The sequence below is a fragment of the Myxine glutinosa genome, chromosome 2 (genome assembly GCF_964187855.1).
Source record: "Myxine glutinosa chromosome 2, kmMyxGlut1.1, whole genome shotgun sequence".
Lineage (NCBI taxonomy): Eukaryota > Metazoa > Chordata > Myxini > Myxiniformes > Myxinidae > Myxine > Myxine glutinosa.
Window position 1 is genome coordinate 204,151,669 of NC_136262.1, and position 26,305 is coordinate 204,177,973.

Genomic DNA, 26,305 nt, shown 5'->3' on the forward strand with positions numbered 1-26,305 from the left:
CAGCTGCACTCTGCTACCTGTTGCTGCACCAGTACACCTAATGGACCACACGTTCTGTGGCATGGCACCTTTTGCTGGGGCAGACAATTGCTGCAAGCGTTATCTTGCCCTGCGGACCACTGATTCTAAGTGGCGTAAATGTCATGCAGATGGACCATGAGATGGCCCTGCAAATAAAAAACGGACACGGTTTGTGCATTTTTTATTTATTCCGGTGTGTCAGGAAGGAAGACCTCAAGTTTTATTACGGCACACCGAAGACGAAGCAGGAAGACGCAAGAAGCAGCAGCCCAGCAGCAGCCAAGCAGCAAAAGCAAACATTTATTATTGAAATGTGATTGTGCATTTTGGTGCCTTTTCGTGCATTCTTGTATTATGGTGTATTGGTGCAGTGCATTGTGTTTCTCCTCTCAAAATTCTCTCCCACAAAAAGACAGGTCCTGGGTTGTAGAACTGTAAATAATTAGTTAGTCTTGTAAATAACATGCTCCCCACCGGCTTTATGTATAGTTTGAGAATTCTTTCCGTAATTCGGTTAGTTGTGGGTGTGAATCTGTTAGTTAGTACACAACGCAGTAGGTGGGACATATCTAGTGTTGTAAAACTGTCGCACACAGGGTGTTAGGTTAAATGTAGAGGGGAACTACACCTAGGTGCCACACGGAATTTAAAGAGTAGTCCTGACCCTTGCTCAAAACCGGTCGTGCTCACTTGTGTGGGTTCGGCTCGGAGACGAGCCTGGCGAAGGAGGGGGGCAGTGTTGAGGTTTTGAGATTGTACATATAACATCATTAAAAGTTAAAGGTTTGCCCCCCATAGTTAGTCCACAAGCAACATGTAGGCCCATTAGAATTAGTTATGTCATAGTATGTGTAAGAGTAGGCCATTTCCCTAGTGACATCTGCGTTGTGTAAAGAATTAAGCTTAGGTCCTTTTCATTTTGTGGCCACCCTTCAATTACATCATGGGCAAACTCGATCCCGCGCCCCATTTGGCATCCCTCAATTTGTTATGCTTTGGGCTACCCGCAGCAGTTTGTTACACTTTGGCTGCCAGCAGCATTAGCTGCCCTTTGCTCGCTCGAACTAGCCAAGTGACACGAGGTAGGTCTGAAAAGAGGGAGGAGCACGAGGTCGAGGTGTGGCCGCGTCAAGCAGTGCGTCAGAAGGCAATGACGGTAAGAGCAACAGCCAACCAGGGCTCTGTGGGGAGGGCGTAATAGGGCGTGGTAAGGGCGCGTCCAGCAAGTGCTGGAAGGTTCGCTGGGCAAGGCTATATAAGTCTCCACCCAAAGCCCTTGAACAGGACTGGCTGTATTGAGAGGACTGCCCTTCGGAGGACTTGTCGGCACGAGTAGTTGAGAGATGAGAAGGGATGCGCCGTTCTTAGTTGAGTTGTGAGTGAGGACTGATGAGAGAAGGACTTGCTCGCAGAGGACTCGTTGGGTGAATTGCGCTGTGTATGAGAACTGATCCGGAGCACTCGTGTGAGAACTGCAGTAAGAGGTTAGCGTGCACACGACAGTTCGAGCCTTGATTAAGAAGCGCACTGTTCACGTTTATTGAGCTATTATGAACTATTCGCTTATTACGTACGCGGCTGAGCCGCAAGTGTAACCGCCGAAGCCAGCCGACCGTTCGCCCTGTGATAATCCTGTGCGCAAGAACAACACGTGGAGAGCTCCTGCCGTCTTTGTTCGTCTCCTTCGCGGTGCGAGTTGGGGACCGGAGGAAGAGCCTCCTGGACGCCATCCCTGGACCATCGACCTGTTCATCTGCAACCCCGTCTGAGTGTGTCTGAGTGTGACGGGCCCGTTTGTCCAGGGATAAGTTAAGACTGTTTAAGGCTGCACTGTGTATTCTTCTTCTTCTTCTTATTGTACAAAGTGTAAATAAATCTGTTATTCCTTTTCTTCCCAAATTCGACCGTTTCAGGCATTTCCTCCATTGGGTAAGCATGGCACGATTACGGACCGCTTGGATCGGGTTTAGTCCTTGATAATGGCTCGGGTCACGGGTTCGCTACCGCTCGGCGTTTCCACCAACACCCATGATTCGGGCGGGGCTTATTTCCTCGTTTCTGGGCGGTGCGAGTACTTAGGTATTAGTGATTAGTCCTACGACCCTGCTTCGCGCTGTCCAGGAGTGACGTCATAGGTCCCGGGTCCCGTCGGCTTGTAAAAGACGAGGGGACTAATGCCCCCTTGGTAAGGGGAAAAGGCTGGCGCGGAGATCCGCAACAGTATTTTAAACCAATTGCAATGGTTGCTAGAAGACAGGGCAACATGTAGAATCATACGGACATAATCAGAAGACTTTAAACAAACAAACAAAGAAAATACCTGGTTTGGGTGGCAACTACCCCTTCCCCACCCAATATACCTCCTAAAACCCCAATTTTTCTAATGCCATGAACAAACTTTGGTACATCACGGGTGGTGAAGGTTGTGGTCATATTTCATCGAAATTGTGGGTGTAGTTTCTGAGAAGAAAGCAAATACCTATTTTGGGGGGCAAGCCCCCCCATAAACCCCCAAAGGGCCAGACTTTTTTTTAATGCCGTGAGCATACTTTGGTACATCACGGGTGCTGAAGGTTGTGGTCAAGTTTTATCAAAATCGTGTGTGTAGTTTCAGGAAAGAAAGCAAACACCTATTTTGGGGGATCAAACCTGGATCCACTTTGACCCCGGTAAATCATTTTAGACCCAGATTTTTTTTAATGCCGGGAACAAACTTTCGTCACAACACAACAAATATAATTTGTGTCAAGTTGGGTCACAATCCCTTCAGCGGTTTCGGAGAAGAAGATTCAAGTGTTTCGAACGGACAACGCGCCATCACATAAACTCCCCTGAACTTCGTTCCAGGTGAGATTTTAAAAAAAAAGAACCTAAATTGATGTGTGGCAGCAGGTCGGGGATGGTTGCCTATAATCATAAAGCTTCTATTTACCATGTATCTACGTACGAAGCACGTTTTGATATTGCTTACGATTTACCATGTATCTACGTACGAAGCACGTTTTGATATTCAAGCGTCTTTGGGCTTCCTGAAAAGCGCTATATAAAATAAATGCATTATTATTATATGCAAGCATACCCCACGAGTGTATATATATATATATGATGTTAAAAATACACAAACGCTGCAGGTGTCTCTTGCACTAATGCATGCCGTTCCGAGAACATTTTGAACACCCCACGTACGATTGACAGTTGATTAAAATCGATAAATATGATTTATTTATTTATACTTTGATGATTAAAGTGTATTTTTTTTTTGATGCGCTACTCTGAAGTGGAACTTGTGAGGCTTTCAGGTTATACGGTATTAATTATCCTGGTAAAAAATATACGATATTAATTGGTAAAAAAAAAATATTAATACCTGGCCAGATCGAAAAGCGCCGAAAGGATTATGCCATTAAAAGTTTTTATAATTCCGAACGCCAAATATTATTTCGTGGAAAGCGTCGAGTGGTCAGTGTCACGTGCGCGGGCCCTTTGTTCCCTTTTAATTATTTTCCAGTGTTTGCTTTGCGACAATAGCCCGAGAAGCCCAGTGCGCCTCTTTCGCCGCGTCGTCTCCGTGCGTGGCATGGCAAGCGAGTGGGAGATTAGAAGGTGGCTCAACAGAATACATTTCTCATTGTAAACGTCAAATGATGGCTAAACGGAGTGGCAGACACTGCTTTATAATGTTTGGTCAAAACCTAGAGGGCAGCGTCACATTTTCATCTCAAAAGTTATTGTCACAGTGATTTGTGGGTCACGTCGTGCGGTTTTGGCCCATTAATGTTTTTTTCTGTGTTTGTGTAGGGGTCAGGGGAATTCGGGACACGGCCCTCCCTCGGTCTTGCCCCATCCCCGCCCCCAGCCTGTTCGGTCCTGCGAGCGAACAGAACAACCCAGAAACGTTCAACTGATGCTCAACCTCATCAAAATGGCTTTGAATGAATAATGTGACATTCCATTGATTAATTTATTTAAATTGACATATGCGGGGAAATTAGATGCCCAGACCAGGAATCGAACCCAGGTCCGTACCAGATGGCAGAACACTAGTGCGGTTCACCGGATGACCTGGGTTCAATTCCTTGTCTGGGCGTCTAATTTTTCCACATACAGTCATGGCCAAAAATATTGGCACCCTTCAGCACATTTTTTAAATAATGCACCATTTCTTCCAGAAAATTGTTGAAATTAAAAAATATTTTGTTATCCACATGTGTATTTCTTTGGCTTGCAGTGGAACAAAACAAAAAAGCTGAAAAAATACTAAATCTTAGCTTATTCCACATATAAATCATAAAATGGCCCAGACAATATTATTGGCACCTTTTAGAAGTGGTGAGAAATAATTAGATTTAAAGCAGGTGATTCTCCTTTATCTTGGAATGGAACTCACCTGTGGTGAGTTGCAGGTGCCTGCAATACAAAAATCACTTATTCAACCAGTTTGAATATAGAAAAGGAGTCATTCTGCTGTTTTGTGTCACCGTGTGTACCACAATGAGCATGGAGACAAGAAAGAAAACCTGAGAATTGTCTGAGGAGGTCAGACACAAGATTGTAGCCAAGCATGGACAATCTCAAGGCTACAAGTCCATCTCCAGAGATCGTGATGTTCCTGTGTCCACCGTACGCAATGTTATCAGGAAGTTTAAGGCCCATGGCACTGTCGCCAACCTCCCTGGATGTGGCCACAAGAGAAAACTTGATCGAAGATTGCAGCGAAGGATTGTTCGAATGGTGGAGAAACCACCTCAATCAACTGCCAAACAGATTCACGCTGATCTTCAGACACAAGGTACGACAGTTTCAATTCGCACCATCCGTCATCAACTCAATGAAAGGGGGTTCTATGGTAGGAGAATGAGGAGGACCCCACTGCTGAAATAGCCCGACTGGATTTTGATAAAACACACCTGAACAAGCCAAAATCCTTCTGGGAGAATGCCCTGTGGACAGATGAGACTAAATTAGAGCTTTTTGGTGAAGCACATCTTCTCTATGTTTACAGAAAACAAAATGAAGCCTTCAAAAAAAAGAATACCTTCCCTACAGTCATACCTGGAGGAGGTTAAGTGACGTTTTGGGTTTGCTGTGCTGCCTCTGGCACTGGGTGCCTTGAATGTGTGCAAGGCATCATGCAATCAGGAGATTACCAAGGCATTTTGGAGCACAATGATCAACCCAGTGCCAGAAAGTTGGGTCTCCGTCAAAGGTCATGGGTCTTGCAGCAGGACAATGACCCAAACACACTTCAGAAAGCAGCCAGGAATGGTTCAACACAAAACGCTGGACTGTTCTGGAGTGGCCAGCAATGAGTCCAGATCTAAATCTCATTGAACACCTGTGGGGAGAACTGAAAACAGCCGTTGGGAGAAAGCACGCTTCAAATCTGGGAGAACTGGAGCAGTTTGCACAAGAAGATTGGGTCAAACTGCCAGTAGAGAGGTGTAGGAAGCTCATTCATGGCTATAGGAAGTGCTTGACTGCAGTTATTTTTTGTCCAAAGGCTGTTCTATTAATAAAATATTAAGCCTAGTATTAATAATAATAATATTAATATTAATAATAATAATAATATTAATATTAAGTTTAATAAATAGTGTCTAGGGTGTCAATAATTTTGTCAATGCCATTTCTTTTTATTTTCTGATTTTAAAGGATATATTAAGTCCGGAACAAAGGCTCGAAGGTTCAAAAACAAAGGTTCTGTAATATTAACAGTGAAATAAAGAATTGTGGAGCCAAATACTTTTGTCAATTTCAACTTATTTTTAGAGAAAATTCTGAGTTATTTGAAAAAAGTGCGAGGGTGCCAATATTTTTGACCACGACTGTATGTCAATTTAATTATTTATAATCCTGTTCATTTATATGATTAATTTATTGATCAATTAATTAAATGCCGAACGTAATGACACTGCAATCAATTAATTTGTCTAGTCAACGCATATTTCACTGGGAATGGCACTGCAGGGGTCCGACAGGTGCACTTATCTTTGAGCCGTCGAGTCCGGGTTCGATGGGTTCGATTCCCGACCCAACAAAAAAAAAACTGTCGGATTGGAGTTTTGCAGGAAGGACGGTGCATCAGAGTGCTACGTCCCTCGGACAGAGCATTAAGCCGGGTGACCAGTCTGCTAGCACATTGAAGATCCAATTGTGTCTTTCACGACGAGTAGGCGAGCTATCTCTGGCACTTGCCAGGTGGTGTGAATAAATTATAAATCTTTCCCTTGCTGATCGAATGATAAGGTGGGCATCATCCTCATAATCATGTACATACCATACATATATATGGAACGAGAAAAAAAATCACTTCCGCCTTGCTGCAAAGCTCTGTGTTGGATGCCTTGGTTTTAACCTCCGTGTAAAATGAGTGAAATTAAACATTTTGGAAATTTCAAATTATTCTCACTCATATTTCAACATCACTGGAATGCATATTATTATGTTGTTTGAACTTTCCTTATTTAAGAAGAAGATAATTTGTAATATCAGATACCACTGGATTGCTATATGATACACATTTCCATGAAGACAATTGGGGTCTTCCCTCCCCTCTCCCCCACCCCCCATTCAGATTGAGCCCCCTCACTCAGATATGTTACCCCGTCAGAAACTTAGACAACTTGCACAATTTGGCTGGATTTGGTTCAGTATTTTAGTTTTTAAAGCATATGTAAAAAATGAATGAATGATCGTTTTAAGGCCATTTTTCCCCACAAGAGCGGGGGTTAGCCTTGCAAGCCCCGTGACAATTATGGTTCCCTGTTTGAGGCAATGTTTTTGTGGCCGGATGCCCTTCCTGACGCCAACCCTTGGTCGCCTCTTGCGATGCACAGGGATGCGGTATGCCTATTCTAAGCCAGGGTACACACTGGGATCATTCATCCCAGCAAGCTGGTACTCAATTTGCCGACCTCGGAAGGATGACAGGCTGAGACAACCCCCCTGGCGTTAATTCAGCGATCGACCGGGATTCGAACTCAGGATCCAAGGTATCCCAAGCTGGCACCCTAACCGCTAAACCAACAACAGGCCTTAGAGCATATATATAAAAGAACAAATAAATAAACATACAAACTAGAAAGTATCTGAAAATGCAGCGCCCGTCTGCGTCCATTTGTATTTAGATGTCTTCTTCTGTATGCTCAGAATAACGAAAACAGTTTTAAAAAATGCAATATGAAAATTGATAACTTGTTTGATGCCGCCTTGACCTCTGAGCTTTAGATCTAAAAAAAACAAAAACAATCAGCTTCTAGCTTTTGATTGGTGAACCAATTCAGTGACCCAATATGCAAATTCTTTAAATTTCAGGTCAATTGGATAAAAATTGACCATTTTATGCAACCTTGACCTTTTGATCTAAAACAAACAAACAATCGGCTCCTACCTTTTGATTAGTGAACCAATTCAGTGACCCAATATGAAAGTTCTTTAAATTTCCGGTCAATCTGATGAAAAGAATAACGTACAAATGCACAAACAAACACACAAACACTTGAAAATATTGAAATATGTGCAAATATACCCACTGGAAATATCTGACGACACATAGAGAGGACAAATTTGTTGGGTATATATACGTTTACCTTGAAATCTCAAAAAGCTATGGACGAGTTATTGCTAAACATGGGGGATGAGTTGGTTAGGTGACAAGAACAAGTCGATTAGATTTTGGATCAGGTCCGAATCCAGATCCGTCCTATCAGTGGGATACAAAACGTAAACTGTTCAACCTGGCGGAGGTACGTGCTCTACCGAGTGCCGTTCTAGTTATATATGATTTCCAGAAGCACTGGGTTGTTGTCAGAACAGTGGCAGGTTCTCTGCAATCCCCATTGCTCAAACACATAAGCAAGAAATTTCAAAGGTAAAGGTCAAAGAAGGTGTCATTGGTCTAACTCTACAGAACACCCTGCGGCTTTTATGCGATGGATGATTTCCGGACCTGAGCAAGCTTGACTTTTGACCAGCTTTGAAAGTCAATATCTGGTGGAGGATGACACCAAGATATCCCACCATCAACATGAGGAAATCTTTTCAGCATCAAGTCAATAGCCCCACTAACGTAATCACATGATATGGTAATCCTATTCTCGACGTTTGTCCTGAACTTCTGATCTTGCAAACACGAGATTGTGCTGATGAAACAGTTGTATCCACTCTTCACAACATATACGTTCTTAGAGAAATACAATACCAGACATCCAAGAAGGGAGAAATATTCAAGCACAATTATACCATGACCAAATCAAGAAAAATAGGATTGTTCATTTATTCCTGGTATGTGAAAAACACTGCAACCCATGCCTCCAGAAAACAGCCTTTTGGGAACACCATCCACATTTTCCATCCACTCATCATGTAAGTTTGTTTAAAAATTCTGCATGGGTAGGCGCTCCAATGTTGAACGTTTCGTGCCAATCGCTCAAGCAGTTGGCGAGAAAACTAATTTAAAATCCAATAAAGGCAAAAAGGTGAGGGCCTCTGCCGACGTTCCACAACATGGTCAAGGATGGTTGTTGATGCCCACATACATATTGTTACGGTTCTCCGCCACCCTTCTTCCCCTTACCAAGTGGGGGTTAATCCCCTTGTTCTTTCTGGGCATGACGGAACCGAGAGACTTGAAATGCCTCTTCCGGGCAAAACGCAGAGTAGGGTTTCGGGACCAAGTCTCGCTCGTACCTAAATCCCTGCGCCACCACGGAAGCGAGGAAGCAAGCCTCGCACGAGCCACGTGTGATCTGGGTACACCGAGCGGATTGAGTACCACGTGGTCCGTGCAGTCTTAGTAGTGGAACCCGATTTGAGCGGTTCTATTCGTACCACGCTTAGCCAATGAGGAAATCACAGGAACGATCGAATGGAAAAAGGAAGAACTCAGGTTTAATTATTATTCCCACACGTATGTACAATGATCGGGACGCAGAGACACAGAGCAGCACTTAGTCAGTCTTATCTTATCTACGAGACTCGGGCCCGTCACACTCACACAGGGAATTGCAGATGGATTGATGTCCCAGCCAGACGCGTCGACATGGTCGTCCAGGAACGGCCCCGTCCGGCTCTCCACGGCCCCAGCACGTCCCGCAAAGATGGCAGCAGGCGGTGGAAGGAACCTCGTAGCGCGTCTCCCGAACAAAGGCAGCCGAAGAGGTATAACGGAAAGTGCGCATCTCTCAGCGCGGCGGGCGGTTACACAACCGTTACCACTCGCGTGACTTAATGCACTGTACGCGGCTCGGCCTCCAGCTCAACCGAGCGTCACTTTATAATCGCGCGTATTCCGGTTCATGCGCGTCTTTCTTCACCCGCGTATCTCTCAAAGTTCTTTTACGCTCTCAACTCCTGCTCATCAACGAGTCCTCCTGGTTGGTCAGTGCGTGCGAGTCCTCCTGGTGCAAGTCCTTGCGAGTCCTCTCATCAATACTTCAGTTCATCAGCCAGTCCTCCCACGCTAGTCCTTTGTTCAACGAGTCTTTTCCTCATCAGCGAGTTCTCCCGTGCTAGTCCTTTTACTGCTGCGAGTCCCTGCGAGTCCTCTTGGGGGCTTTGCGCGATGGGTTATATCGATACGCCCCAAACCTTCTTTAACCCTCTCGAACCTTCCAACCACGCCCTGTGACGCAGTGCTGCCGCCACACCCTCTGAGCCCTGATTGGCGGCTCGTGCTTACCGTCAGCTCCTCTGCCACCCCTCATTCGGCTCCGCCCCGACCCTCCTAGGCCTGCCTCGTGTTAATTCGCCCAAAATGAACCAAAGTCAGCGCAAAGGGGGCTAGGGAGGCGGGATAGTCAGTAGAAGTAGGACGTATTCTCCTGACTCTACTCAACGCAGAACTAACATAGGAAAAGGACTAAGCTCACAAATACTAAGAAATAACTACACTATCGCGAGGCTACATGTTACTTGTGTGACTAACTATGAGAGGGAAATTTTAACCTTTATTATACTGACTGTACAAAACTCAAAATCACAACAAGATGTAATAAGAAAGAGCAATCAGAGATTACAGACCCTCACCAGGACGTGTTTTTAGTGGTTTTTAAAGCTTTTGTGCTAAAGCAAATATGGCGGCCGACCACGTGACCGATGACGTCATCATTATTTCTCCACCAATTTATCCATGGATGACGCTCAACAAATTTCATCTTGATCGGATGAAGTTTTGTACTTGTCAAATTACAACGTCATAATGGAGGGACCGATGACATTATCATTACCTCCGCCACCAAAGGTGGATGGAGGTTATGTTTTCACCCGTCTGTTTGTCTGTTTGTTACTTGCCGGAAAAGATTCCGGCAAGTATATTGGTCTGTTTGTCTGTCTGTTTGTGCACAGCACGATGTCTACATCATTGCACGTACAATCGCCATACATTACACACATATTTGTCTTGCCCTGGAATAGACTGTGCCCAATTTTAAACTCTCTAGACTCTAGAGTCTAGAGTCTAGAGTCTAGGCCTAAAGCCTCCATTATGACGTCATAATTCGATAATTCGACAAGTACAAAACTTCATCCAATCAAGATGCAATTTCTTGAGCGCCATGTCAGCATAAAGTGGTGGAGAAAAAAATTAATGATGACGTCATCGTTCACGTGGTTCGGCCGCCATCTTGAAAAAAACGAAAAACTTTGCACCTCCACACACACACATATATATATTGTTACAGACACGACTTTGATGTTAAGGTGGGCCGAGCGGAATGGCCGTCGTGTCCGCACAAATTACCCGATTGTACTCGAACGTTGACGAAGCCGCGCCACGCTGGCTCAATAAGGAAAAAGAAGACACACGGCTGAATTATAAAATGACGACACCAGGGATACGGTTCTCAAGACCTCCGGAGGAGATTATATTCGTTACGGAAGGTCAGATTACAGGGACGAGAGGTACAACATAGAAAGACAAGCACTTAGACACAATCTTATATTATTCCCAACAGACGACAGATAAACGGGACAAAGCTGACTCACACGGGGATTGATGGCTAGGAAAGGCAAGGTAGCGATGGCTCCAGGTGCACCTGGGCTCGGGGCAGGATCAACACGGTTCGGTCCAGAGATGCGGGGAGGTCTCGTCGCAGCGCTCAGAGGTGACGTTCTTTCTCAGGCGGGTCTTTCTCAGGCCTCTCCAAACTCAGGCGCATCTGTTTCAGCGCTCGCAGGTCCGTCTTTCTCCAGCTGGGGGCGCATCTCACGTCACGTCCGCTACGTGGCCGCGTATATCCGGCGGGGAGTGACACGCCCTCGGCTCGCTAGCGCCGCCCCAGATGGAATCGGTCCGCCCTTCTGATTGGGTGCGGGGGGTTACCAGGCTCCGCCCTTGAGGAGGAGCTGACAGCCAGCCCCTCCGTGGTAACCCCGTGGAGCGCGTGGTCAATGGCGCTAATCGAGCCGGTGTGAGGACGCATCCTCCCCCGCTCCGCCGCCATCTCCTCTGTTGTTGTTGTAATTGTTGGGGAAGAAGATGGAAGGAGGTATGGGAAAGGTCCTAAACTCACTACTGATGCCATATAATCACATTCTGGTGCAACGAAGAGTCATAATTAATGGAGACGAGGCCTTAACTGACATAGAATAAGAATAACTAGGAAGATGTCCGAAAGTTGTCTACGTGTGGTGCGGTGGACCTGGGCACGACATTTAATGGGGGAATAAGGGGAAGGTCGGCTCTACTGATTGTTATTTACATGCAATGGGACTAGGGAATGGGGGATTGGGGAAAGTTGGGGAGTATTGGAGAAAATAGGGGAATATTTACAAGCGGATATGGAGGCCAAATTCCATATTCGCAACAATATATATATACGTATATATATACAGTATATATATATATATATATATATATATATATATATATATATATATATATATATATATATATATATATATATATATATGAATATATATACAGGGTGAGTCAAAAGTAGCACCCGATTTCTGTTTATATATACACAAAGAATTAAGTTAAGCACCCCCCCCGTTTTTTTACAACCTCGCACATTACAAGTTTGTTGTCGTCAAAACAGTGTAATATACCCATGATATTGCTATATTTTCTGGAGAAGTGATATTATGGTCACATAAAAACATAACAATCATGCCGTTTTCAATATTTTATTCTGAATAATTTAAGGTGAAATTTTTTGGGAATTTTAGGCATATTTTCACCTCAATTTAAGTATGGAGCTATAGGTCCATCACGGACAGTGTGGATGACGTTTATGTTTTCTAACGTACAGTCATTGTTCTGAGAAGACCTCTAGCGATCTTTGCGTCAATAACGTGTGTAGGACCCACGTGATCGGATCACTGACTCAACCAATCACTTTTTTTCACTTTGATCACTCAATTTCATCAATGGATAATTGCTAATGTCATACCAATCATTATTTGATCTCACATACCTTAGAATATATGCCAATGTATACATATACACAAATAATATATATTAGGGGGTGCTTACCTTAATTCGTTGTGTAGGGGTGCTTAACTTAATTCTTTGTGTATATATGTATTTACAGTCACGTGAAAAAGTAAGTACACCCCATGTAAAGTTTTGACTTTTTCAACATATTCAACATACAGCTATTTGATCTTCATTTCAACAATATTGATAGATAAAGGTGATAAAATATAACAAATATCATGAAACATTTACATTTTGTAGTCCATTGTATAATTTAAATAAATATAAATGCAAATTTCGCATGTGGAAAAAGTAAGTACACCCTTGGCTCTACTCGGTGGTATTGCCCCCTTTGGCAGAAACAACCTCAAGTAGGCGTTTCTTATAACTGTCTACCAGTCTCTGACATCGACTGGGAAAAATTTTTGCCCACTCCTCCATGCAGAATTCTTTCAGCTGTGCGATGTTTGAGGGGTTTCTTGCATGCACAGCTCGTTTCAAATCCCCCCACAACATCTCGATGGGATTTAGATCCGGGCGTTGACTTGGCCATTCCAGAACCCTCCATTTCTTTCTTTTCAGCCATTCCTTGGTGGATTTACTGGTATGTTTAGGGTCATTGTCATGTTGCAAGGTCCACCTTCGGTTGAGCTTCAACTTTCCGACAGATGGCCTCACATTATCCTCAAGCACCCTCTGGTACAATGACGAATTCATAGTGGATTCTATGATGGTGAGCCGCCCAGGCCCTGATGTAGCAAAGCTGCCCCAAACCATAATATTTCCACCACCATGCTTTACAGTTGGTATCAGGTTCTTGTGGTCAAATGCTTTCTTTGGTTTTCGCCAAACATGTCTTCTGGTACTGTGGCCAAATATCTCTACCTTTGACTCATCTGTCCAGAGTACAGTACATTGTTCCAGAGGTGCTGGTCTTTACCTAGGTGTTCATTGGCAAACTTTAGTCTTGCCCTGATGTTCTTTCTGGACAGCAAAGGTTTCCTCCTGGCACACCTCCTATGTAGATCAAATTTGTGCAGCCTCTTTCTAATGGTAGACTCGTGCACTTTGACATCAACAGTGGCAAGAGCTACCTGTAGGTCCCGTGATGACGTTCTGGGGTTCTTAGAGACTTCTTTCAGCATCTTGCGGTCTGCTCTCGGGTTGAACTTGCTGGGGCGGCCTGGCCTGAACAAGTTGGCAGTTGTTTGGAATCTTCTCCACTTGTAGATGATCTTCCGGACAGTCAAATGATTGATTTCAAATTGTTTGGAGATCTTTTTAAATCCCTTCCCAGACTCGTAGGCATCTATAACCTTCTTCTGAAGGCCTCAGAGAGCTCTTTTGATCTAGACATGGTGACGCTGCACACTTCAACAACAAAGAGCAAACCAAACTAAATGTCTGAGGTTTAAATAAGACAGGTTCCTCCAAGATCCTTTATAATGATGTTCTAAACATTTGCACCTGAGCTAGTGCACCTGATTCTAATTTTAGGTATTTGAAGTAGTGATAAATTTCGGGGTGTACTTACTTTTTCCACATGCGAAATTTGCATTTATGTTTATTTAAATTATACAATGGACTACAAAATGTAAATGTTTCATGATATTTGTTATATTATATCACCTTTATCTATCAATATTGTTGAAATGATGATTAAATAGCTGTATGTTGAAATATGTTGAAGAAGTCAAAACTTTACATGGGGTGTACTTACTTTTTCACGTGACTGTGTATGTGTATATACATATACATGCATACACTTAGAGTTCTTCTTATTCATCCATACACAACACAAGGCTGCAGATGTGATTTGAAAGGCAGTCGTGCCATACCATCATTGGCTGAGGATGCATTGATGCAATGTCTTCTGCTGGTTATGGCAAGAATTTGGCCATGGTGCCAGCTGTCGCTCACCTACCCTTTGTGAAGGACACTGTGGAATATTTAACGTCCACCAACAAATGATGGCAGACCACAATTTAGGGACGACCGTTTAATGTCCATCAAAGGCATGGCACAAATATTGATGAATCACTCTGCCTGTGAAACATAGTGATGACAGTTTTATAGCTGAGTCAGGATTCAAACCCAGGCGAGACAGCTTAACGACGAGTGCCCATACCTGTGGGCCACTCTGTCAACCCGTATACTTATGCTGAGATGACCCATTTCATGAATCCTGCACCAAGGTACACATCAAGGACCCAACCAGTTGCTTTCCGTAATTTTGGCTGCGATTCAGAGACAATGCTCAGCTTTGTACCTCGGGTGTCCTGCCCTGTACGAGGTGCTATCCAGAACACTTGTTCTTTCCAACATTTTGACGCAACAATCGTCGTGTCAAACAATCGACGACACTCCTCAGCACTCCATCGCCATAATGATGCTCTTGAGAACGAGCTCCTCGCATCGTCCCCCCCGACACCCACTCTCTGCGTTCCTGTTTCCTGCCTTTTTGCAGAAGGAAAAGTGTCTGGGTAATGACTCCTTAAAAGCGGGAGTAAGTTGCACTCAGGTCCTTGCGCCTGCCTGCAGCGACAGCGAGTGACGGAGGCGGTGGCTTCGGGCGATTAGAGCTGTTTTTGCGCATCCCAGATGATGAACCGAGGATGTTGATGCTATATCGGTTTCCCCTGCATTCCAACAGAGAAACAGCCAAAGGAAATGGGACTTTGCTACCTGGCAATTAGCTCCTCTTGTCGCCCCAGGAAATGGCTGCCAACCACCGAAGTGTCGTTTTAGCTTTAAAGATCCATCATGCTCGTCAACAGTGTTGCGAAGAGTTTGGGTGTTTCTGGATTAAAACACTTTAGGAGGAATGTCTCGTCGGTTGATTTTCCATAACAAGATACGATTATTTGAGTGCAAAACAAATCTTTCATCACTCATCATCCGATGTCGGCCTACTTTAAAATGTAATATTTCCTGCAAAAGTGAGATAAGATCCTGATAGATAAGATCTATAAAAATAAGATCCTGTGGGTGAAATGTTGGTTCTTTTCCAGTCAATGCTCATGGAAGAGCGAAAACACTGAACGGATCAGGACGCAACGGACCAAAAGGAACAGTAGAGGGAACACTAACAGTAGGGTTGAAGAATAAAATAGAGGGAGACTTGGACAGACAATTGGTGTGGGGAGGAAGGAGGGGTAGGGGAGGATGCACGGGGTGGACAAGACGAATGCAGAAGGAAACTCTAAGGAAGGAAAAGTGAGGGCTTGAGGGTGGGAGGGGGTTTAAGAGGATCATGGTTTTGGATATGAGATGACCTGAAGTGATGGTGAACTGTCTTGAAGATCTGGATGGAAGAATGAGATTAAAGAGAATGTGAAAATTGGTTCCATAGGTGGGAAAAAGAGGAACAAATGAGTGGAGGTGAGCAGTGATCTTGGATCTAGTAGTTTCACCAGAAGTGGGTTGGGCGGTAGATCATGTGTGCCCTGCAGAAACCTGGGGGAGGAGGGGAATACAGAAACGGCAGAGGGTGCAAGACCAGAAAGGAGGCGGTATAAGGCAGAGAGATCACCAACCTGTCTGTGATGGGAAAGCGAAAGGCCCATAGACTCAGCTTTATTGTGGTATACGTTGAGGTTGAAGCATTCTTCACATGTGTAAATTTTTCCTCCTCCCCTAAACCTTCCCCCCATTCCCTGGCCCCTCTCCTCCCCCTTCTCTTCCTGTACCCTCCACAACTCGCCAGTAAAATGAAATGAAAGTAAATTAAGAAAAGAGATTCATATAGACATATATATATATATATATATATATAGATAGTGTTACGAATTCCGGGTTTATGGGGGTTACAATTCAGGTCATTTCTTATTAATGTATATTCTATTAAAGGTTGTTGTGATTAAAGGGTCAGGAGCTCTTCTGGGAAAAACGAGACCGGAAACGGGATCGTGAAGAAGAGGAGGAGGAGAAGAAGAGGGCGGCCATCTTAAGCTTCGAGAGCTCCGACGCGAGCGGAGGCGATCGTTACCTACTTTGGAACGGAGTTGGAAAAGCCCGTCTGGCGAGAGGAGTTACCTGCGCGGGGTGATTGATTTCCGGTTACGTGTCAAGGTGCCGTGTGGTCCTGGAAGGAACGAAGCGTCCGGCGCTGTTCGCCTCGACGCCTATGAGGGCGTGTATGGGTCGCACCTTGGGCCTGGCGCGCGAAAGAGATTGGAAGGAGACGGTTGAGAGTTGAGACTGCAGCTCGAGACCGAGCCGCCGAACGTGAAGGACAAGGGAACCGTGCCTCGGTGAACCGAAGTCCGCGCGTCAGGAGAGCGCCGGATTACTGCGGAACCTGCGAAGTCGGGTATCCTCGCTGAGGTTGTCGAGTATCCTCACTCCCCGCCCCGGATTGGAATCGGACATAGATTCCCCGATCGCTGGATCGACTCGCCGTCACCTGGGAGGCGTGCAGAGACATTGAGGGCAAGGGCCGTGAGTGTTGCCAACACTGTTGTGGGTTAAGGTGGCGCCACCTATACTATAGATAAGGATTGTATGGAAGTGCTGTAAACGCATTGTGATTCCTGTGTGGGATTTGGGAATATATTGGGGTTTGTTCGTAACCCTTGGTGTGGACTCGTTATTGATTGACTTATTTTCACCCAAGGACCATACATCTTTCTGCCGGGGCTCCCCTCGAGGTTGACCCCGTAACAATAGACATACAGTGGATATAGAAATATAGATATAGATATAGATATATAGATACATAGATTTAGATATATAGATATATATTATATTGTTACGGTTTTCCGCCGCCCTTCTTACCCTTACCAAGGGGGGATTAAGCACCTTGTTCTTTCTGGGCCTGGCGTAACTGAGAGACTTGAAACGCCTCTTCCGGGAAAACGCAAGGTAGGGTTTCGGGACCAAGTCTCGCTCGTACCTAAATACCTGCGCCGCCACGGAAGCGGGGAACCAAGCCTCGCACGAGCCACGTGTAATTTGAGTACACCAAGCGGATTGCGTACCACGTGCAGTCACCAAACTAATCTAATCCGTGCAGTCACCGTTAATATTGGACCCTGATTAGAGCGGTTCTATTCGTACCACGCTTAGTCAATGATGGAAAACACAACAGCGGTAAAATCAAAGGAATAACACAATTTAATTATTATTTACACGTATGTACAATTTGGTAGAAAGCAGACACAGAGCAGAACTTAAGCAGTCGTATTATACCCAGACACAGGCCCGTTCGCACTCACACAGGGAAATTGCAGGCAGGATGATGTTCAGGCCAAACGCGCCAACTTGGTCGTCCAGGAATGGCCCCATCCGGCTCTCCTCGGTCACAGCATGTCCCGCGATGATGGCAAGCAGGCGGTGGAAGGATCCTCGTAGCGCGTTTCCTGAACAAAAGGCAGATGATGAGGCAGGAAGGCGGGAATGTACGCGTCTCTCGGCGCGGCTGGCGGTTCCACAGCGCATTTAGCAACCAGCGCGCTATCACTCGCATAACCCAATGCACTACAGCAGCTCGGCTTCAAGCTCAACCGAACGTCACTCTAATATGAGCGCGTATCTCGGTTCATGCGCATCTTTCTCTGATCTCGTATCTCTCAAACTCTACTGCTGACCGCGCTCCTTCAACTCCTCCTCTCTTCTCGTCAGTCCTCGTGGGGGCTTTGCGGGACGGGTTATATTTGCCACACCCTGAGCCTTCTCGAACGTTCCAACCACGCCCTGTGACGCAGTGCTGCAGCCACTCCCTGTGAGCCCTGATTGGCGGCTCGTGCTCACCGTCAGCTTCTTCGCCGCCCTCATTCGGTCCCGACCCGACCTGCTAGGCCTGCCTCGTGTTAATTCGCGCCAAAAAGCCAAAAGCTGCACAAAGAGGCATAAGAGGCATAAGGTGACATTGATGCCACTCAAAACAAGTGGTCGGAAGATGCAAGGTGAACATTGCAGCAAGGAGCTGCACAGCAGAGGTGCAAGGCCACAAAACTTGTGGTCCATAATGTGTGTGGTGCAGCAAATTGTTTGTGGCAGCAAAGTGCTGCACAGGTGTAGCAAAGTTATAACACAAGGGTATGGCAGCAAAGTGCTGCACAGTTCGGCTGCACAGATGTAGCAAAGTGCAGCAGGGGTGCTGCACGGGTCGATGGTGCTGCACTGTTCCACCTCCAAAATTGTCCTTGGGTGGGGGAAGAGACAAAGTACGACCAGCAAAGCAGAAGGGCACAAAGGTATACAGCAAAACAAGGTAATGCAGCGCAAGGGGCGGGAAAGAGCGAGAGGAGCAGGCTCGTCCCTAACCGTCTGTGCCCCGTAACGTCGGCTTACACTACCCTAGCCCTTTTTTTGTATTTACAAATTCGGCTCTACGTCTTGTCTCCCATATCCCCGTCTATTCCAAATTCGTCTCCCAATCCCTCCCAGGAAGGAAGGAATGGAACAAACACAATGTCCCATTACGTCATGATGCGTCTTACACTCATACAAACAAAAAACACATGCGCCAAACTAACACATCCGCCAAACTAACACATACGCCAAACTAACACATGCGCCAAACTAACACATCCGCCAAACTAACACATCCACCAAACAAACACATGCGCCAAACTAAGACATCCACCAAAGTAACACATCCGCCAAACAAACACATGCGCCAAACTAAGACATCCGCCAAACTAACACATCCGCCAAACAAACACATGCGCCAAACTAAGACTTCCGCCAAACTAACACATCCGCCAAACTAAGACATGCGCCAAACTAACACATCCGCCAAAGGAATACATCCGCCAAACTAAGACATCCGCCAAACGAAGACATCCGCCAAACAAACACATGCGCCAAACGAAAACATATGCCAAACTAACACATCCGCCAAACAAACACATCCGCCAAACAAACACATGCGCCAAACTAAGACATCCGCCAAACAAACACATCCGCCAAACAAACACATGCGCCAAACTAAGACATCTGCCAAACTAACACGTCCGCCAAACAAACACGTGCACCAAACTAAGACATCCGCCAAACTAACACACCCTCCAAACAAAGACATGCGCCAAACTAAGACATCTGCCAAACTAACACGTCCGCCAAACAAACACGTGCACCAAACTAAGACATGCGCCAAACTAACACATCCGCCAAACTAACACATCCGCCAAACTAAGACATCCGCCAAACTAAGACATCCGCCAAACAAAAACATGCGCCAAACTAAGACATCCGCCAAACTAACACATCCGCCAAACAAACACATGCGCGAAACTAAGACATCCGCCAAACGAATACATGCGCCAAACTAACACATGCGCCAAACTAACACATCAGCCAAACCATCACATCCACCAAACAAACACATGTGCCAAACTAAGACATCCACCAAACTAACACATCCGCCAAACAAACACATGCGCCAAACTAAGACATCCGCCAAACTAAGACATCCGCCAAACTAAGACATCTGCCAAACAAACACATGCGACAAACTAAGACATCCGCCAAACTAACACATCCACCAAACAAACACGTACGCCAAACTAAGACATCCGCCAAACTAACACATCCGCCAAACAAACACATGCGCCAAACTAAGACATCCGCCAAACTAACACATCCGCCAAACAAACACATGCGCCAAACTAAGACATCCGCCAAACTAACACATCCGCCAAACTAAGACATGCGCCAAACTAACACATCCGCCAAACGAATACATCCGCCAAACTAAGACATCCACCAAACTAAGACATCCGCCAAACAAACACATGCGCCAAACAAAAACATATGCCAAACTAACACATCCGCCAAACAAACACATCCGCCAAACAAACACATGTGCCAAACTAAGACATCCGCCAAACAAACACATCCGCCAAACAAACACATCCGCCAAACAAACACATGCGCCAAACTAAGACATCTGCCAAACTAACACGTCCGCCAAACAAACACGTGCACCAAACTAAGACATCCGCCAAACTAACACACCCGCCAAACAAAGACATGCGCCAAACTAAGACATCTGCCAAACTAACATGTCCGCCAAACAAACACGTGCACCAAACTAAGACATCCGCCAAACTAACACACCCGCCAAACAAAGACATGCGCCAAACTAACACATCCGCCAAACTAACACATCCGCCAAACTAAGACATCCGCCAAACTAAGACATCCGCCAAACAAACACATGCGCCAAACTAAGACATCCGCCAAACTAACACATCCGCCAAACAAACACATGCGCGAAACTAAGACATCCGCCAAACGAACACATCCGCCGAACAAACACATGCACCAAACAAACACATCCGCCAATCTAACACATCCGCCAAACAAACACATGCGCCAAACTAAGACATCCGCCAAATTAACACATGCGCCAAACAAACTCATGCGCAAAACTAAGACATCCACCAAACTAACACATCCGCCATACAAACACATCCGCCAAACAAACACATCTGCCAAACAAACACATGCGCCAAACTAACACATCCGCCAAACTAACACATGCGCCAAATTAACACATGCGCAAAACTAACACATGCGCCAAACTAAGACATGCGCCAAACTAAGACACCCGCCAAACTAAGACATCGGCCATACAAACACATCCGCCATACAAACACATCCGCCAAACAAACACATCCGCCAAACAAACACATATGCCAAACTAACACATGCGCCAAACTAACACATGCGCCAAACTAACACATACGCCAAACTAACACATGCGCCAAACTAACACATCCGCCAAACTAACACATCCGCCAAACTAACACATCCGCCAAACAAACACATGCGCCAAACTAAGACATCCACCAAACTAACACATCCGCCAAACAAACACATGCGCCAAACTAAGACATCCACCAAACTAACACATCCGCCAAACAAACACATGCGCCAAACAAACACATCCGCCAAACAAACTCATGCGCCAAACTAACACATCCGCCAAACAAACACATGTGCCAAACTAAGACATCCGCCAAAATAACACATCGGCCAAACTAACACATCCGCCAAACAAACACATGCGCCAAACTAACACATCCGCCAAACTAACACATGCGCCAAACTAACACATGCGCCAAACTAAGACATCCGCCAAACTAAGACATCCGCCATACAAACACATCCACCAAACAAACACATCTGCCAAACAAACACATCCGCCAAACTAACACATCCGCCAAACTAACACATCCGCCAAACTAACACATCTGCCAAACAAACATATCTGCCAAACAAACACATGCGCCAAGCTAACACATCCGCCAAACTAACACATGCGCCAAACTAACACATCCGCCAAACTAACACATCCGCCAAACTAACACATCCGCCAAACAAACACATGCGCCAAACTAAGACATCCACCAAACTAACACATCCACCAAACAAACACATGCGCCAAGCTAAGCCATCTGCCAAACTAAGACATCCGCCAAACAAACAGATCCGCCAAACAAACACATCCGCCAAACACACTCATGCGCCAAACTAACACATCCGCCAAACAAACACATGTGCCAAACTAAGACATCCGCCAAACTAACACATCCGCCAAACTAACACATCCGACAAACGAACACATCCGCCGAACAAACACATTTTTTTATTTTTTTTTTTTTTTTTTTTGTATACAAGATCGAGGCTCGTGAAAGAGCGAACATTAATCACACAGAAAGACAAACCGACACATAAAACATATAACATAGGGAGCGGTAGACAAGATGGGGAGAGAGGGGGAAGGACACAAACACAACATTTGAGAGCAGGGACCGAGAGACATGGAGACATCGAGAGATCTGAGAGAGGGCGAGGGCTTTGGGGGGGGGGGGCGTGGGAAGGGGGCGGTGGGAGAGGTATAAAACATATGGACACTGCCAGGACTTCCAGGAAAGAAGTTGGAATTTCAAACAAGGTGGATCTGGGGTGAATTAGCGGGGGTAGAAAAGATCAAGGTTTTGGATGGGGGAAGATAAGAGATGGTGGTGAACAGCTGTTTTAAAGACCTGGAGGGAGGAGTGGGATTGAAGGGAGTGAGGGAGTTTGTTCCAGAGGCGGGAGAAAAGAGGAATGAAAGAGTGAAGGTGAGCAGAGAGCCGAGATTTCGGCAGTTTAACCATCAGAGGGTTGCTGGCAGATCTTGTGCGACCTGTAGGAATATTTGGGGGACAGAGCACAGAGAGAGCTGGGGGTGCAAGGCCGGAGAGGAGTCGGTAGAAGACAGAAAGACCACCTACCTGCCTGCGGTGAGTGAGTGAAAGGCCCTCAGAGATAGCTTCATCGCGGGAGATTCCAATAATTCTGAAAGCTTTGGTTTCAACAGCGTGAAGCCGAGCTAGGTGTGAGGCAGGAGCACCGGCCCATAGGGGAGAACAGTATTCCATTGAGCTGCGGATGAAAGCCTTGTATGTGGTGAGGAGCTCAGGTGTGCCGAGGAAGGACTTCGCACGACGGAGGATGCCCAGTCGGCGACTGGCTTTGGAGGCCAGCTTGGAAATGTGGTTTTCCAAAGAAAGATCATGGCAGATAGTGAGACCCAAAATCTTGAGCGACAGAACTTCTTGGAGAGGATTGTTGAGAAAGTAGATGGGAGGGTTGTCCAGTCGATCTTTTCGGAGAGACATAGTAAGAGTGTGAGGTTTGTCAGGATTGAAAGACATGTTCCACTTGTTTGACCAGTCTGTGATTTTGTCCAGGTCTTCAGAGAGTGAGGAGGCAGCAGACTGCCGATCTGAGGGAAGAGGAATGGAGCGGCAGAGAGTGGAGTCATCAGCAAAGAGATAGAGAGGATTTTCGAGAGAGTCAGAGAGATCATTGATGAAGACCAGAAAAAGCACGGGGCCCAGACACATGCACCAAACAAACACATCCGCCAATCTAACACATCCGCCAAACAAACACATGCGCCAAACTAAGACATCCGCCAAACTAACACATGCGCCAAACAAACTCATGCGCAAAACTAACACATCCACCAAACTAACACATCCGCCATACAAACACATCCGCCAAACAAACACATCTGCCAAACAAACACATGCGCCAAACTAACACATCCGCCAAACTAACACATGCGCCAAATTAACACATGCGCAAAACTAACACATGCGCCAAACTAAGACATGCGCCAAACTAAGACACCCGCCAAACTAAGACATCGGCCATACAAACACATCCGCCATACAAACACATCCGCCAAACAAACACATCCGCCAAACAAACACATATGCCAAACTAACACATGCGCCAAACTAACACATGCACCAAACTAACACATGCGCCAAACTAACACATGCGCCAAACTAACACATCCGCCAAACTAACACATCCGCCAAACTAACACATCCGCCAAACAAACACATGCGCCAAACTAAGACATCCACCAAACTAACACATCCGCCAAACAAACACATGCGCCAAACTAAGACATCCACCAAACTAACATATCCGCCAAACAAACACATGCGCCAAACTAAGACATCCGCTAAACTAAGACATCCGCCAAACAAACACATCCGCCAAACAAACACATCCGCCAAACAAACTCATGCGCCAAACTAACACATCCGCCAAACAAACACATGTGCCAAACTAAGACATCCGCCAAAATAACACATCGGCCAAACTAACACATCCGCCAAACAAACACATGCGCCAAACCAACACATCCGCCAAACTAACACATGCGCCAAACTAACACATGCGCCAAACTAAGACATCCGCCAAACTAAGACATCCGCCATACAAACACATCCGCCAAACAAACACATCTGCCAAACAAACACATCCGCCAAACTAACACATCCGCCAAACTAACACATCCGCCAAACAAACACATGCGCCAAACAAACACATGCGCCAAACTAATACATCCGCCAAACTAACACATGCACCAAACTAACACATGCGCCAAACTAAGACATCCGCCAAACTAAGACATCCGCCATACAAACACATCTGCCAAACAAACATATCTGCCAAACAAACACATGCGCCAAGCTAACACATCCGCCAAACTAACACATGCGCCAAACTAACACATCCGCCAAACTAACACATCCGCCAAACTAACACATCCGCCAAACAAACACATGCGCCAAACTAAGACATCCACCAAACTAACACATCCACCAAACAAACACATGCGCCAAGCTAAGCCATCTGCCAAACTAAGACATCCGCCAAACAAACAGATCCGCCAAACAAACACATCCGCCAAACACACTCATGCGCCAAACTAACACATCCGCCAAACAAACACATGTGCCAAACTAAGACATCCGCCAAACTAACACATCCGCCAAACTAACACATCCGCCAAACAAACACATGCGCCAAACTAAGACATCCGCCAAACTAAGAAATCTGCCTCACAAACACATGTGCCAAACTAAGCCATCCGCCAAACTAAGACATCCGCCAACACATCCGCCAAACAAACAGATCCGCCAAACAAACACATCCGCCAAACACACTCATGCGCCAAACTAACACATCCGCCAAACAAACACATGCGCCAAACTAACACATCCGCCAAACGAATACATCCGCCAAACTAAGACATCCACCAAACTAAGACATCCGCCAAACAAACACATGCGCCAAACGAAAACATATGCCAAACTAACACATCCGCCAAACAAACACATCCGCCAAACAAACACATGTGCCAAACTAAGACATCCGCCAAACAAACACATCCGCCAAACAAACACATCCGCCAAACAAACACATGCGCCAAACTAAGACATCTGCCAAACTAACACGTCCGCCAAACAAACACGTGCACCAAACTAAGACATCCGCCAAACTAACACACCCGCCAAACAAAGACATGCGCCAAACTAAGACATCTGCCAAACTAACACGTCCGCCAAACAAACACGTGCACCAAACTAAGACATCCGCCAAACTAACACACCCGCCAAACAAAGACATGCGCCAAACTAACACATCCGCCAAACTAACACATCCGCCAAACTAAGACATCCGCCAAACTAAGACATCCGCCAAACAAACACATGCGCCAAACTAAGACATCTGCCAAACTAACACATCCGCCAAACAAACACATGCGCGAAACTAAGACATCCGCCAAACGAACACATCCGCCGAACAAACACATGCACCAAACAAACACATCCGCCAATCTAACACATCCGCCAAACAAACACATGCGCCAAACTAAGACATCCGCCAAACTAACACATGCGCCAAACAAACTCATGCGCAAAACTAAGACATCCACCAAACTAACACATCCGCCATACAAACACATCCGCCAAACAAACACATCTGCCAAACAAACACATGCGCCAAACTAACACATCCGCCAAACTAACACATGCGCCAAATTAACACATGCGCAAAACTAACACATGCGCCAAACTAAGACATGCGCCAAACTAAGACACCCGCCAAACTAAGACATCGGCCATACAAACACATCCGCCATACAAACACATCCGCCAAACAAACACATCCGCCAAACAAACACATATGCCAAACTAACACATGCGCCAAACTAACACATGCGCCAAACTAACACATGCGCCAAACTAACACATGCGCCAAACTAACACATCCGCCAAATTAACACATCCGCCAAACTAACACATCCGCCAAACAAACACATGCGCCAAACTAAGACATCCACCAAACTAACACATCCGCCAAACAAACACATGCGCCAAACTAAGACATCCACCAAACTAACACATCCGCCAAACAAACACATGCGCCAAACTAAGACATCCGCTAAACTAAGACATCCGCCAAACAAACACATCCGCCAAACAAACACATCCGCCAAACAAACTCATGCGCCAAACTAACACATCCGCCAAACAAACACATGTGCCAAACTAAGACATC